Here is a 13237-nt window from a genome sequence, read left to right as displayed (position 1 = left end):
AACATTTACCCATTACAAGGACCAGGGCCTGATATATTTAGGGCCATTATTCAGCCTGCTAGACTGGCCGTGACCAGGAAACTTTGTTCTGTGAAACCTCCCGGTTATCATATGACAATTCCACCATGCATGTTCATACCTCACCTCACCTCCGTCAAAGTCCCTTAAAGGACTTACCTAAGAGCGGAGAAGTGGGCAAAGCAGAAAGGAGCTAAGCTAGAATGCCTGCCAGACGCTGCCAGCCAAGGGAACCAGGAACTGGGTGAGCCAAGATCCGACCAGGTGGTCTACACTCAGCTGAGAGCAGAAAATGAATAACCAAATTGCTGGAGCTTCTGCCAAATGTGTTCAGCTGTATCTGAGAGGCCAGGCGGAAGACGAGCACTTGGCGCACCCACCCTGGCAGACAGGTGTACTGGGCCCGATGAACTCTTGGAAAAGGGCCACTTCCTAGCGAAGGGCTGGCTTTCCAAAGCCAGCTTCACCCACCTTTAAGGAGGAGGAAAGAAGGTCAAAAAGAGAAATGAGAGTAGGGGAGTATGAACAGATGGCAGCCCGGACCCAATCGGCTATCTGACAAAGATCAGGAGAAGCGAAGAGCTGAAGCAATTTTCTGGATAAATTAAGCAAGAATAAAAAGAGGTGATGGGATGTGGGAACACTTCCAGCCAGGGCCAGTGATCTACACCATTCAACCCCCTAGACAATTATCCAAACTTCCTCGCACTTGTGAAGGCGACAACAGATGGAGGCTACGGTGGCTCTAAGGGCCCACGATGATTTCACCTATCTTCGTGGACACTTGACATTAAATCAAGCAGCTAAATTGGATAGAAATAAAAGTATCCAAGTAGTGACGGTACAGAATCGCGTAACGTCCAAATGAACAAAATGAAGTGGGTTTGACCTTTTTAACTAATGAATAAAATGCTGACATCGGCACCATGTTGTTTGGCAAACTCTGCAATATTAATCCGTTCATTTTTAACTATTTAATAAGTACCTGAGCTACATAATGAGAAATGAACCTTGCTCTTAAGGGGCAAGTAGAAGAAATAGAATATATTCACAAATAACTCGTCTCATCTTTTCAATAACCTGTGGATTAGTCATTCCTATTCCCATTTTTATGGATGAGAAAAATATGTGGCAAAAACGTTGGTAACAGAGCCTGGATTTGCACCATATCTCCCACTGCCGAATTCCATACTCTTTTCCACATTACTCGATGGTTGCTTGAAAGAGGGAGCATTGAACTGGTCCTCCGAAGCTACGTGGGATTTGCACAGGTTGAAATGAAGGGAAGGGCACTGATTGTGAAAGGAACGGTGGGTGTTGGGCTGCAGTCATAGTACACGAATGGTGAATGGGGAGTTAGAAGGAAGAGGAAGTTTATGGGTAGAAATTATGAGCTCAGTTTTAAAAATATTTTTGTGGGAACTCTAGGACGTGCAGAGAGAAGACACTGACAGTCATTCAGAAATGCAAAACTGGAAACCTGTAGAGAAGCTTGGGCCAGATATTTAGATTAGGGGTGTCCTATACAAGAGGGGTGCCATAAGTTTACAAAGGCAAAGTCTGTGATGCAAAGAAGTGAGAAGAGGAAACAAGAGAAGAGGGCCAGGCATCTTTAAGAAATTCTACCTTTAGGAAATAGAACAAAGGAATGAAACATGAAAAAAGAATGAGCAGTCAGGGGAGCTAAAAAAGTCAAACATCCCAGAACCTGAAGGAGGAGAGAATTTAAGAGAAAGAGGCAGAAACCATGACAAATCCTGCAAAAAGATCAAGGAGACTTTGGACCAAGAAAAGGTCACTGGGTGGGCAGCTGGGATGTTTTGGTGACCTTTAAATAAAAATATATGTTTGGGGAACAGCAGGAATGGATCACTCTTTTTAAAACTCTGATGCTAAAAGGGAGCAGAGGGAAATAGCAGGAGCAAGGGAGAGAAAACTTTTATGGAAAAAAATTACATGCTGGACCGCATAACTTAAAACATTACATCTTCTTTTCTCCAACCCTCCTCCGCTATTCTCCACTGATTTGTAAACGTATTCTGGCCAAGTGAATCAATCAAGATGGGAACACTAATTTGAGCAGACTTGTCAACATTATTCTGGAAAAAAGGAACTGAGACACTGTTCTAGCAAGAGTTATCATCAAAAATAGCGCCACATGGTCTGGTGATTGGCCAGAACTGCAGAGTTTAGGTTCAGATGTAGCACGGCCTTTATTTTTTTGTATAGAGGATAGTTGCGCATGCTCATAGGGGAACGCCCAGCGTCAAGGGAGAGGTTGAAGATGCTTTATGATTCTACACAAGTATTGAGAGAAAGAAGACCACATAACACAAATAAGGGCTTGGTTTAGAAAAAAAGAAGGAACAGTTCTTTCCCTGAGATGTGAAGGGGAAGAAAAGAGAAAGAAAAAGTCTGACGATGAAGAGAAATTGGAAGAGGACCATGGGAGACTAGGTAATTCACACCCAGTCTTCTCCGTGAAAACAAACATACAAGGTACACAAAACCTAAAAATCAAATCATCTGTCTGGAGGCAACAGATGGTTAACACAAGAGTGAAGGATTAGCAAGCCAAGAGCTGGGGGAGATGGAGGTCCAGAAGGTAAACCCAAACCTTCAAGATGCTCTTCCTCTGGACTGTTAGCCAACTCCAGACCAGACAGCAGGGGGGCTAAGAGGCTGAGTAGAACTTTTGACAGGATCATATGGCTAAAGAATCAGAAATTGGAGTCCAGAGCCTGCCAAGTTGGATGTCCCAGGAAAATCCTTATCTTTAGGATAGGACACTGAAGGATTGCACCATAGGAGGAAATATTAACCAGAAATAATCAGGCCTTTGAAGACAGTGCAGACCTTCAAATCATTTTCAAGTCACAAAATTGGGTTACATCAATCCCAGGGTGCTGGTGCTCTCAGGCTCCTGAAAAAGGAAAGGAAATCCTCCCTAGAGGAAGATATCATCCGAGGCCTCAAATTATTTCTACAATTAGTTTTGCAAATACACACACTATAAAAAGCAAAAATGGCTTTTTAAGAAGGTAACATGAATAAAAACCAGCAGAATAGTGGACAACAGAAACAAACTCATAGGGTTTCCAGATATCGATGATATCAGACACAGGCTTTAAAATAAGTGTGCTTATTATGTTTGAGAAGATACAAGACAAAATTGAGAATTTCAGAAAAGAATTAGAAACCGTGAAAAAGAAATTAATAAAACCTCTAGAATTAAAAACATATAAGCAACAAAGTTAAGAGGTCATGGATGGATTTCATAGTACACCAGACAAAGCTGAAGTGCACAAAATATGAAGTATAGAGGATTGAAGGAGGGAAAAGACAAGAGAGAGGGTAAGAGAGAAATGATATGAGTGAGAAAGTCTAATACACATATAATTGGAATCCTAAAAAAAGAGTCGAGAGAGAATGGGAAAAAAGTAATATTTGAAGAGGTAATGACTGAGACTTTTCCAAAACTAACTAAATACATAAAGCTAGATTAAAGAAGACCTTTAAAAAACCCAACCATGAGAAATATAAAGAAATCTACACCTTGGCGAATCATAATAAAATTGCTGAAAACTAAAGCAAAGAGAAACATATTACAAGAAGTCAAAGAATAAGGAACAGATTATGGTCAAAGATGCAACAATGAGACTTACAGCAGACTTCTCAATTGAAACAATGAAAGCTAGAAGATAATGGAATAGTTTTAACAGGCTAAAAGTAAAAAACTGTCAACCTAGAACTTTATGCTCAACAAAAATATCCTTCAAGAGGGTCAGCTAAAGATAATTAGAAATCAAAACTAAGAATACTTGTCACTCACCCCAAAGGAAATATTAAAGACTGTTCTTTGGGTCAAAGGAAAATAGTCCCAAGTAGGAAGTCAGAGATGCAAGAAAGAAAGAAATGCATAGAAAATAGCAAGTATATAGGTAAATATAAACAGATAGTGGCTATATAAAATGATTTTAAAAATTGTTGGATTTGAAATACGTATCACTTAAAATGCATGACAACAATACTATAAAATAATTTGGGGGCGCCTGGGTGGCTCAGTCGGTTGAGAGTCCGACTTCGGCTCAGGTCATGATCTCGCAGTTCGTGGGTTCGAGCCCCGCGTCGGGCTCTATGCTGACCGCTTGCTTGGAGCCTGGAGCCTGCTTCGGATTTTGTGTCTCCTTCGCTCTCTGCCCCTCCTCTGCTCACACTTTGTCTCACCCTGTTTCTCAAAAATGAGTAATTGTAAAAACAAAAATTATTAAAAATAATAAAATAATAAAATAATTTGGGAGGGGGCAAATGGAGTTAGAGTGTTCCAGAGTCCTTGAAATGCCTGAGAAGAGCATAAAACCAATTAAGATTAGACCTTAATAACACAAGAGGTGATGCTGCAATCCTGGGGCCAACCTCCAGAAGAATAGTAAAAAAATATGCAATTTCCAAAGTCATAGAGAAAGGAAATGGAATATTAAAAAATAACCAATCCAAAAGAAGCAATAAAGTGAGAGAAACATAAATATGGGATATAGGTGGAACAAATGGAATATCATATTAATACCATACTTAATAGTGTGGTCGATTTAAATCCAAATATACCAGAAATTACATTAAATTAGATGTAAATTAAATTTCATTAGTAAATATAAACAGACTAAATGCACCAATTAAAAGAAAAAATTGTCGGACTGGATTAATTTTTTTAATTGTATAACGTTTACGAGAGAAGCTTATGACACTTAAGGATACAGAACAGACATAAGTAAAGAGATGGAAAAATACATCCAATGTAAAATAGGAGTACCTATATTATTTATCACAATAGAATTTAAAGTAAAAAGTATCACTAGAAATAAAGAAGACATTTCATAGTGATAAAAGTTTCAATTCAAAAAGTGAATTGAAGTTATAGCATTCGAAAATTATATATACCTAATACCTCAAAACACATAAAGCAAAAACCAACACATACACACACACAGCAAATCCACAATCCTAATGGGAGAATTTAACACACCTCTCTGAATATCTAATAGAACAAATAGACAACGAGTCACGAAGGATATAGAAGATTCCAACAATACAATCAGCAACTATAACCTAATGGATGCGGTAGAATACTGAGCTCACAACTACTAACTGTATACCTTCTTTTCAAGAACACAAGGAAGTTTCAAACGTCAACTGTATGCTGAGCCACAAAGCAAGTCTTAACAAATATCAAGTGACTGAAATTATACAAAATATACTCTCTAACTACATTATGATTAGCCTTGAAATTAATAATAGAAATATGACGAGAAAACTCTCACGTATGGGAAAATTCAGGAATATTCCTAAAGTACCCATAGGAAATCAAAGAAAATTTAAACATATCTTAACTGAATGATAATGAAAATATTACATGTTGAAACTCACAGGATAAGGTTAAAGCTATGTTTAGATGATTATTTATAATCTTACTTGCATATATTAGATTATAATAAAAGTTTAAAATCAAAGAACTAACCCATCATCTCAAGAAATTAGAAAAAGCACTGAAAATTGAACCCAAAGGAAAAAAAGAAAAGAAAGATAAATGCAGAATTTCATGAACTAGAAAACAAATATATATAATAGGAAATACCAACAAAATCAAAAGTTTGATTCTGTGGAAAAAGTATTAAATTGATTTTAAAACCCAAAACCTCAGCAGAATCGAGCAAGGGGGGAAAAGAAAGAAAAGATAAACATAATCACTATCAGGCATGAAAAGGAGACATCACAACAGAGCCCACCGTTGTTAAAAATTGTAAGAAAATATTGTAAACAATGTCATGCCGTTACATTTGAAAATTTAGATAAATACTAAAATCCTAAAAAACTCAATTTATCAAAATGAACACAAGAGATAAGAATCTTATCTAGTCAAATAACTCTTCAACTAATTAAATCCATAATTTAAAACCTGTCCACAGGAAAAACCCCAGGCTTGGAGGTAATATTGTCAGAAATGCATACATGCACCAGTATACACGCATAAGAATGCTCATAGCAACACCGTCTGTACTGGCTCTAAACTGGGAACAACCCAAATGTCCATCAAGAGTAGAACAAAAAGACAAAACTGCATCACATTTATAAAAGGTAACACAATCTTGCGATGAAAATTTATAGACTACAGCTATAAACAACAACAACAGGGGTGAATTACACAAGTCTAATGTTGAGTGGAAGAAGCCATGCATGAAAGAATACATGCTGTAGAGTTACGTTTACATGAAGTTGTAAAAACAGGCAAAACTAAACTCTAGCATTGAACATATATTTTGCTGGTAAAATTCTACAGAAAACTAAGGGTGTTTTACCATGGAGGTCAGGATATTGGTTACCTGTGGTGGGGAGGGCATGGCAGGGAGGGAGCAGAGAGAGCTTCTAGAGTACCCTACAGTCTTATCTGTTGACCTGGTAACGACACCAGTGTTGACTCAGTGATAAATCGAGTTACAGGTCTTTGCTGTGAACGCTTTTCTGTAGGTGTGTTTTATAGTTTAAGAAGTGAGAGAGAGACTGAGAGAGAGAGAGAGAGTAGGGAGGGAAGAGGAGGAAGGAAGGAGAGAGGGAAGCGGGGCAGAAGGGAAGCAAGAAGAATGTGGGGGGCCTGGAGTCTATTAGAGATAAGGGGGAGCATGTGAATCACACTCCACTGAACACGGACAGCAAACTCCAAGTCCAGGAGAATCAGGCAGACCCTTCATGAATGAGGCAGGCTGGGGAGGGGTGTGGAAGGGAAGAAGCCCATGCGTCAATGGCTTCTAATACCAGTCTATGTCCAGAAAGATACTCCTTGTTGCTGGAGAGAGTGTGGCCAAGTGGAGAACGCGTTCCACATATCAGGAAGGGCAGCTACCACTCGGTTCGAGAGAGAGCAAAGATCCAGTCTTGCCCCTCCCCAACTTCAGGCTGAACTAAAAAATCTGTATTTCCTGTGACCTCCTGTTTCTTAAATGTTGATAACTAAACCAAATTATACCACATATCACTCAGGCCAAACAAAGCCCGTTTTACACTCCAGATGAGGTCTAGGTGTTTTGAGACAACAGCATGAGCCACTCAGAATTCAGTCCAAGCTAGGGCATGCCTTTCTGCAGCACCTCCCAGGACCCAGCCAGTGAGCAGCCATCAGACAGCGTGGAAGGAGGCTGGGTGACATCCCACTCCAAGACCCAGAGAGCCAGAGGGTCCCTGGGACGGAGGGCTGAGACAAAGGCCAGACACTCGAAGCGCCCATGAGACCAAAGCCAAGTCAGGAGAAGTGGGGAAGTCAGAAGGAGCTTCTGAATTCAAGAGCTCCAAAAATAAACCTTTCCCTTTTCTCTTTTTACTTTAGCTGCTCTTGACTTGCCTTTTTTTTTTTTTTTTTATTCTAACAATTCCACAGGCACCCAGAAGCCATAAAGCAACTGCACGTTTTTCATGGAGCTGCTCTGCTCATTAAAAGCTCTGCTTTTAGCCCTTTGGTTTCAAAGGTAGTCACACGCACACACACACTTTCCAAATGATGCAGTCATGGATTCGGACCACAAGCCAAGGCCACAAGCAACATCTGCCTTGGCCCCTGATGGCTGCCTTCCAAGAAGAGCCAGAACAGCGGAAGCAGCTAGCCGCGCGCGTAAGAAGTGGTCAGCAGTTGGGAACAGCTGGAGGGAGGAGGGCCAGTGAGCAAATATCAGAATTTGGGAAATAAGGCTCTGGCTGAACAAAGTTCACTGTTGTTTTCCAAGAAAGCAGAGCCTGGTTGAACCACCCCAGAGAACAGGGCAAGGAACAATACACTGAATGTTGGCTCTCAACTTCCAAAGCAGGGTACGCTTGGCCACCCAACGGTGACCAGGGCTATGGCTGTTCCCCCTGGGGCAGAGGGCATGCGGCAGCTCAGGGTAAAAGGGGAGAGACAGACAGGAGTCAAAGCAAGACCAGCCAACAGAAATGGGGAGCAAGATGAAAGCAAAAAACAACAAAAAGCCTTTTTATCCTTTCCATGGCTACACAAATTTAAATTAATCTCCCTCTAGAGCTATTCAACCCTGCAAGGTACCTACCTTCTCCTTTCCTCACAGAATTTGAGCACAAGCTTATCTAGTATCTCTCAGAAATACTATTCAAAGGACAAGAGGTTGGACTAGATTACTTCTGATTCTCAAAACCATAATTTAGCAGAACTGGGTAATCCTGACAAATGACAGTCTTTCTGAGCACACGCGTGGCACTCTTGGGAAGGCACTTAGACAATTCAGATTGTTTGCAAATAGGTCTGATTATCTGCGAATTAGCTGCTTGAAGTTCTCAGGTATGAAGCAGGGCTTATTTTAAGAAATTGCGTTCATTTAGATCATAGTTTTATTGAAAAGCAAGGAGTTCAAAAACAATTCGAAATAAGACAGCTTTTTTTTTTTTTTTCTTAACTCCTACATTTTTTTCCGAATTGTTTCTGCTAGACCATCTCTTAAGAAAGATTCTTTGTAGGGGCACCTAGGTGGCTCAGTCTGTTAAGCGTGTGACTTCGGCCCAGGTCATGATCTCACGGTTCGTGGATTCGAACCCCGCATCAGCCTCGCTGCTGTCAGTGCAGAGCCTGCTTTGGATCCTCTGTCTCCCTCTCTCTCTGCCCCTCCTCTGCTTGTGCTCCGTGTCTCTCGGTCTCTCAGAAATAAAGAAATGTTTAAAAAAAAAAAAAAAGGAACGATTCTTTGTAAACGAATTAAATATTCTTGGGAGTCATTTTCAACTCAACAGAAATATCATTATTTATCTAGTAGCATATTAATGCCTATGCTTTACATGTTTGTACTCCTACAACACCCAGCCCCACTGCTGGAGCATAATAGGTGCTCAACAGATGTTTGCTGAACGAGTCAGTTGCAAAGACGAAGCTCGGAAATTGTCCGTTTCTGCATGTCGGCGACAGTAATAGCATTTTGAACACTTACTACGTGCTAGTAATTAGCCAGCTAAAGGAATATATGTCATAATGGTCCCGAAGATGTGGTTACAGTGATTGTTCCCATTTTACAGGTGACCCAGCGGAGGCTGGTGAGTGGCGGGGCTTGAAGATTCGAGGCCAGGGGCCGGTCCCACTCCTGGGTGAAGCTTTCGGCCCATCGTATTAAACTGAATCACAATCCTCTGCTCCGCGTATCTAGTTTTAAGTGGTTTGTGCCGTGTGTTCAGCAGATGGAAACTGCAGTCCTACCCCGCCCAGTGTAGACACACTGCAGGCCGGAGCAGGCCAGTTCCCCGTCCGCGTGCACACAACCTGCCTCCCCTCCCCCTCTGGCCCTTTGTTCTTCCCACGGCTGCTCAGCAAATTCCTCGATTTGAAATTACGATCACAGGTTGGAGTGCTACTTAAAATAATTTTGCCAAATGTTCCATCTCGCTGCGTTGATGAATATAATGGATGAAAATTTAAAGAGAAAAAATTTAAGAATTCACTTTGTTGAAGACAAAAAGAGAGCGGGCGAGAGACAGAGAGAGAGAGAGAGAGAGAGAGAGAGAGAGAGAGAGACTGCATCCACGGCCTTCATGTGGACACCTGAAGGATTCTCTCCCACAGCAAGCTGGCCCAGTGCTGGACTTCTGGAAGCGTTCCCCTGGTGGGGAGATGGGGCTGCTGTCAGGCCTGGCCGGCCACAGATGGAGGGGGCAGAGGTCAGGGCGGGTGTTGGGTTTGTTTAAGCGTGAGTCAGAGGCAGGGTGGGGGTAGACCCTCGGTGTCCGATTTCCAATTTCCTGTTCGAGTCACTGATGGGCACTTCTCGTCGGCCCAGCCAGCCTTTTATGCACACCGATCCGCGGAACAAAGGCAGGCAAGAAGAGAGCCACAAATAACCCGACAGGCCAGGTCTTCCTTCGCTAAGGTAGATTCCTCTCTCCGACTCAGGGAGGCCGGGCCCAAAGCAGACCGCCGAATGTTGCCTGGAGATCACACGAGGCCTAGCACCGGGGCTCCTGGCTTCCTCCCCTCGGTGGGGACCTGGCCCCGGCCGTAGCCTCACGCTAGCCTATCCATCGGGTTGGCCCAGTGCTCAGGGGCCCTCCAGGGGCCTGGGGCTCAACGAACCTGGTAGACAGGCCTCGATGAGTTCAAACATGGGGTCTTGCATCACACTGGATTCTACCAACTCAAGTGGACTCCGTGTAAGACACTTCCCTCGTTTTCTGAGGCTTCCTCTGTGCTTGGGAAGTAGGTGGGGAGGGATGAGCAAATCCTGAGCACAGAGAGGGTGGTGAGAGTCTCTCTCAAGTTCTTCCACAGCCAAAAAGCCCTCACGACAAGGAGGCACTTCTGCCAGCAGGGGCCCACGGTCAGGCCTGCCTCTGCGCAAGGATTCCAGAAAACCGATAAAGGCCATGTGCCTCCAAGGTCACCTTCAAAGCAAACTGCTCTCTCAAAATCTGTTCCACCGCCCTGTATGAGTCTTGCCATACGTGGGAACCCAGCCCCTCTGGAAACAGCCCCAGCTTGTTGAGGGTCTATTTATTTGGCTCTGTGTCCTTCAAGAACACAAAGGTGATGTCTTCAGTTGTGCTGCATCATGATAAGCTGGCCTGGTGAGCTTAAGGGGAGCCCCGTGTACTCTCCCCAAGATGATGTTGCACCCAGCCTTGCAAAACACTGGAAAGAAACGATGGCTTCCTCAGGGTCTCCTCAGCCTTGGAGGCAGAGAGGCCAGGGTGTGGCAGACAATTCCAGACCCATCACTTCCCAGCGGGGTGATACTGGGGAGGTTCCGTCTCCTCATCTGTTGAACCAGCACGATTCTGTGCGTGTCACCAGGTAGCAGTGGAAACTAAAGGAGCCCCGCTGTTGGTAAGCAGGAGTCTTTCCAGCTATTTCCACCAGAAATGGTAGCGGAGCAGGGCAGAAGGAAGCACCCATCTCCAGGTCAGGGCCGAAGGGGAAGGAGTCTTTACACACAGGAATTGCTACCGGTCTCTGTCACACCCTCAACCTCCAGCTTTGCTCGAAGGTCCGATTACCAGCTTATCTCCAACGTATGACCACCCCCCCAACCCAATCCCAGCCCAGTCCAGAGCAGCCCCGTGGTGGCTCCACTCCCAGGCCCGCCTCGTGGGCTGCTGGGGGTCACAAGCAGAGGCAGGGGACATCTCACTACACTGTCTATGGACACGTCTCTCCCCATCTGTCATCACTCTTTCGACCCCCAAAGAATGCTTGAACACTTGGCTTCTCCAGCCTCTTTTGGAGGAAAGAAATGTCTTAGGTTCCTTTAACTTTGGGCCACGCTGTCTCCCTTCTACCCCGGCTCACCCAGTGCACAGGAGGAATGGCCGCCCTGTGGAAGGAGGATTCTATCACTGACAGAGTTCAGAATCACCGGTGCATGGCAATTAGAGATTTCAAAAGCGGCAAGCTCTCGAGAGAGTGCACCCCTCATGGCACACCCGCCCCTGCACCCCTCATCTCCTGGGTGCCCCCCCCCCCTTTCTGCTCCTGATGCTCTTATCACAAAGAGCGATATGCACTCCTGCTCACATCTCTGCTACAGAAGCTGTCGGGAGAGAAGCTTGTGAGAACTCAAGAAAAGGGTGCTCTCCTTCTCCCTGGAAGTTATTTTTGGGCCCACTGGGCAAGCAAAGAAATGACTCCTCTGCAGAGATCATCACAGACATATGAGAAGGGTCCTGGGGGCCTCCTTTTTCTTCTTGTTTTTTTTTTTTTTTCCTTTGTTTGCAGCTCACCACATTTAATGAGGAAGTACTGACCATAAGGAGAGGAAACTTTCACCCCAACCACTCCCAGGACCCGCGTCCCCATCAGCAGTGAGGTAAGAACATTCTTTTATTCTAGCCCTTCTGCTCCATCCACTCATGTGGAAGCAAACAGGGAAAGCACGGATGATGAAGTCACATTTTGTACCTTGGACAGGTGACTTCCTCGAGAAACTTCGGGAAAGCAAAATGAGAAGCTTTACTCCACACAATCAAAATGACTTAAGTCATACGTAATCCCAACAGCTTGAATACTAAGCATCTCCTTTATTCCACTCTCCCTTCTGACCCTTCCCATACGTCTCCTTCCTGAATCCTTGTAACAACCTTCTGAGGGGGACCACTTTTTATCTCCATTTTACAGATGAGGAAACTGAGGCCAATGAAGTGAAGAGATTCCCCAGGTGACACGGGGAGTGATAGAGCCAAGACGTTAACCTGTCCGAAGTCAAGGTCACCGGTTAGTCAGTCACACAGCTCCTCCAGGGTGCCATGGGCTACCCCGTTTATAATGCCTTGCAGCTACGGATGCCCAAAATACCTCATCGATGGAGAATGATCACCTTCTTGAAAACTTGGAAACGAATCCTTCTAAAGCAAATGAGTTTCCACACCTGGGGTTAATGATAAAGCTGGAAAAATGCAAAGACTCACTGTTTCCTCTCCTCTGTTATCAACATGGGAACTTGGGTTTTCTAGAATTATATCCTCAGCGGTGACTTATTAAAGAGTAAATCAAAGTTTGCTTTGAGAGAAAAGTAAATACACCCAACTTTCTATACGATGCTGGACCCTGAGTCCACTTCCTGGTCCCACTGTTGACTCAGGTTGTAATCCTAGATAAGTGCCCGCACACTCGCTGTCCCCGGGGGGTGAGAGCCCCCGCAGTGCTGGGACACGGAGATGCTGTCGCCGGGTGGGGGGGACTGTGCGTGCTCCCGAGAGGAAAACCAGACAAAAGGCGAAGACACAGGCAGCGACGCTCCACGAGCAGGCAGGAGCTCCTCGCTGCCCGCTCTGGAAGCAGGGAAAGGGGTCGCTGATTTGGCACATCGCCAGTAAAACCCTGCTGTTCCTTGGCTCTGAACTCACCCGTCATTACAGGGAGCGAGGTGGGAAGGGCTGCACTTTTGGACCCAGATGGCAGGGAGGGTCAGAACAAAGTTGACGAGAGTAAACTTTAATCACGCAGCAAGGATTTTCAAGGAACAAATAAAAATAGCCAGAAGTGGGTCAGCACTGACACTGAGGTTAGTGACAGGAAATTGGGGCAGAGTCCTGGGTAGAGGAATAAAAGTCTTATTTTATGAATACAAACTTATACTCTCTTTCCAATCCGATTCCCTGTTTTGCCTTTTTTTTGGCTTCTCCTCTCTGTCTTTTGGACACACAAGAAACACACAGACACACACACGCAGAGCAAAAGAGAATGGTGCGG

At 44.1% G+C, this 13237-nt stretch overlaps 2 long non-coding RNA genes across 3 annotated transcripts in view; one reads left to right on the top strand and one right to left on the bottom strand.

Moving 5' to 3' along the window:
- Positions 1-13237, bottom strand: part of LOC147575784 (uncharacterized) — a 147770-nt gene that overhangs the window by 108411 nt on the left and 26122 nt on the right. The gene's annotated exons all lie outside the window — the stretch shown is intronic.
- LOC147575786 (uncharacterized) lies at positions 5124-12448 on the top strand. The gene is made up of 3 exons (XR_015241554.1): positions 5124-5248; positions 7445-11855; positions 12164-12448. It is a non-coding gene; the product is annotated as an uncharacterized LOC147575786 (long non-coding RNA).

This window comes from Puma concolor, chromosome D2, assembly GCF_028749965.1.
Source record: "Puma concolor isolate L17-30 chromosome D2, mPumCon1.1.hap2, whole genome shotgun sequence".
In the NCBI taxonomy this organism is placed as follows: domain Eukaryota; kingdom Metazoa; phylum Chordata; class Mammalia; order Carnivora; family Felidae; genus Puma; species Puma concolor.
Note: the sequence above shows the minus strand (reverse complement) of the source record. Positions and strands in the feature narration are given on the sequence as shown.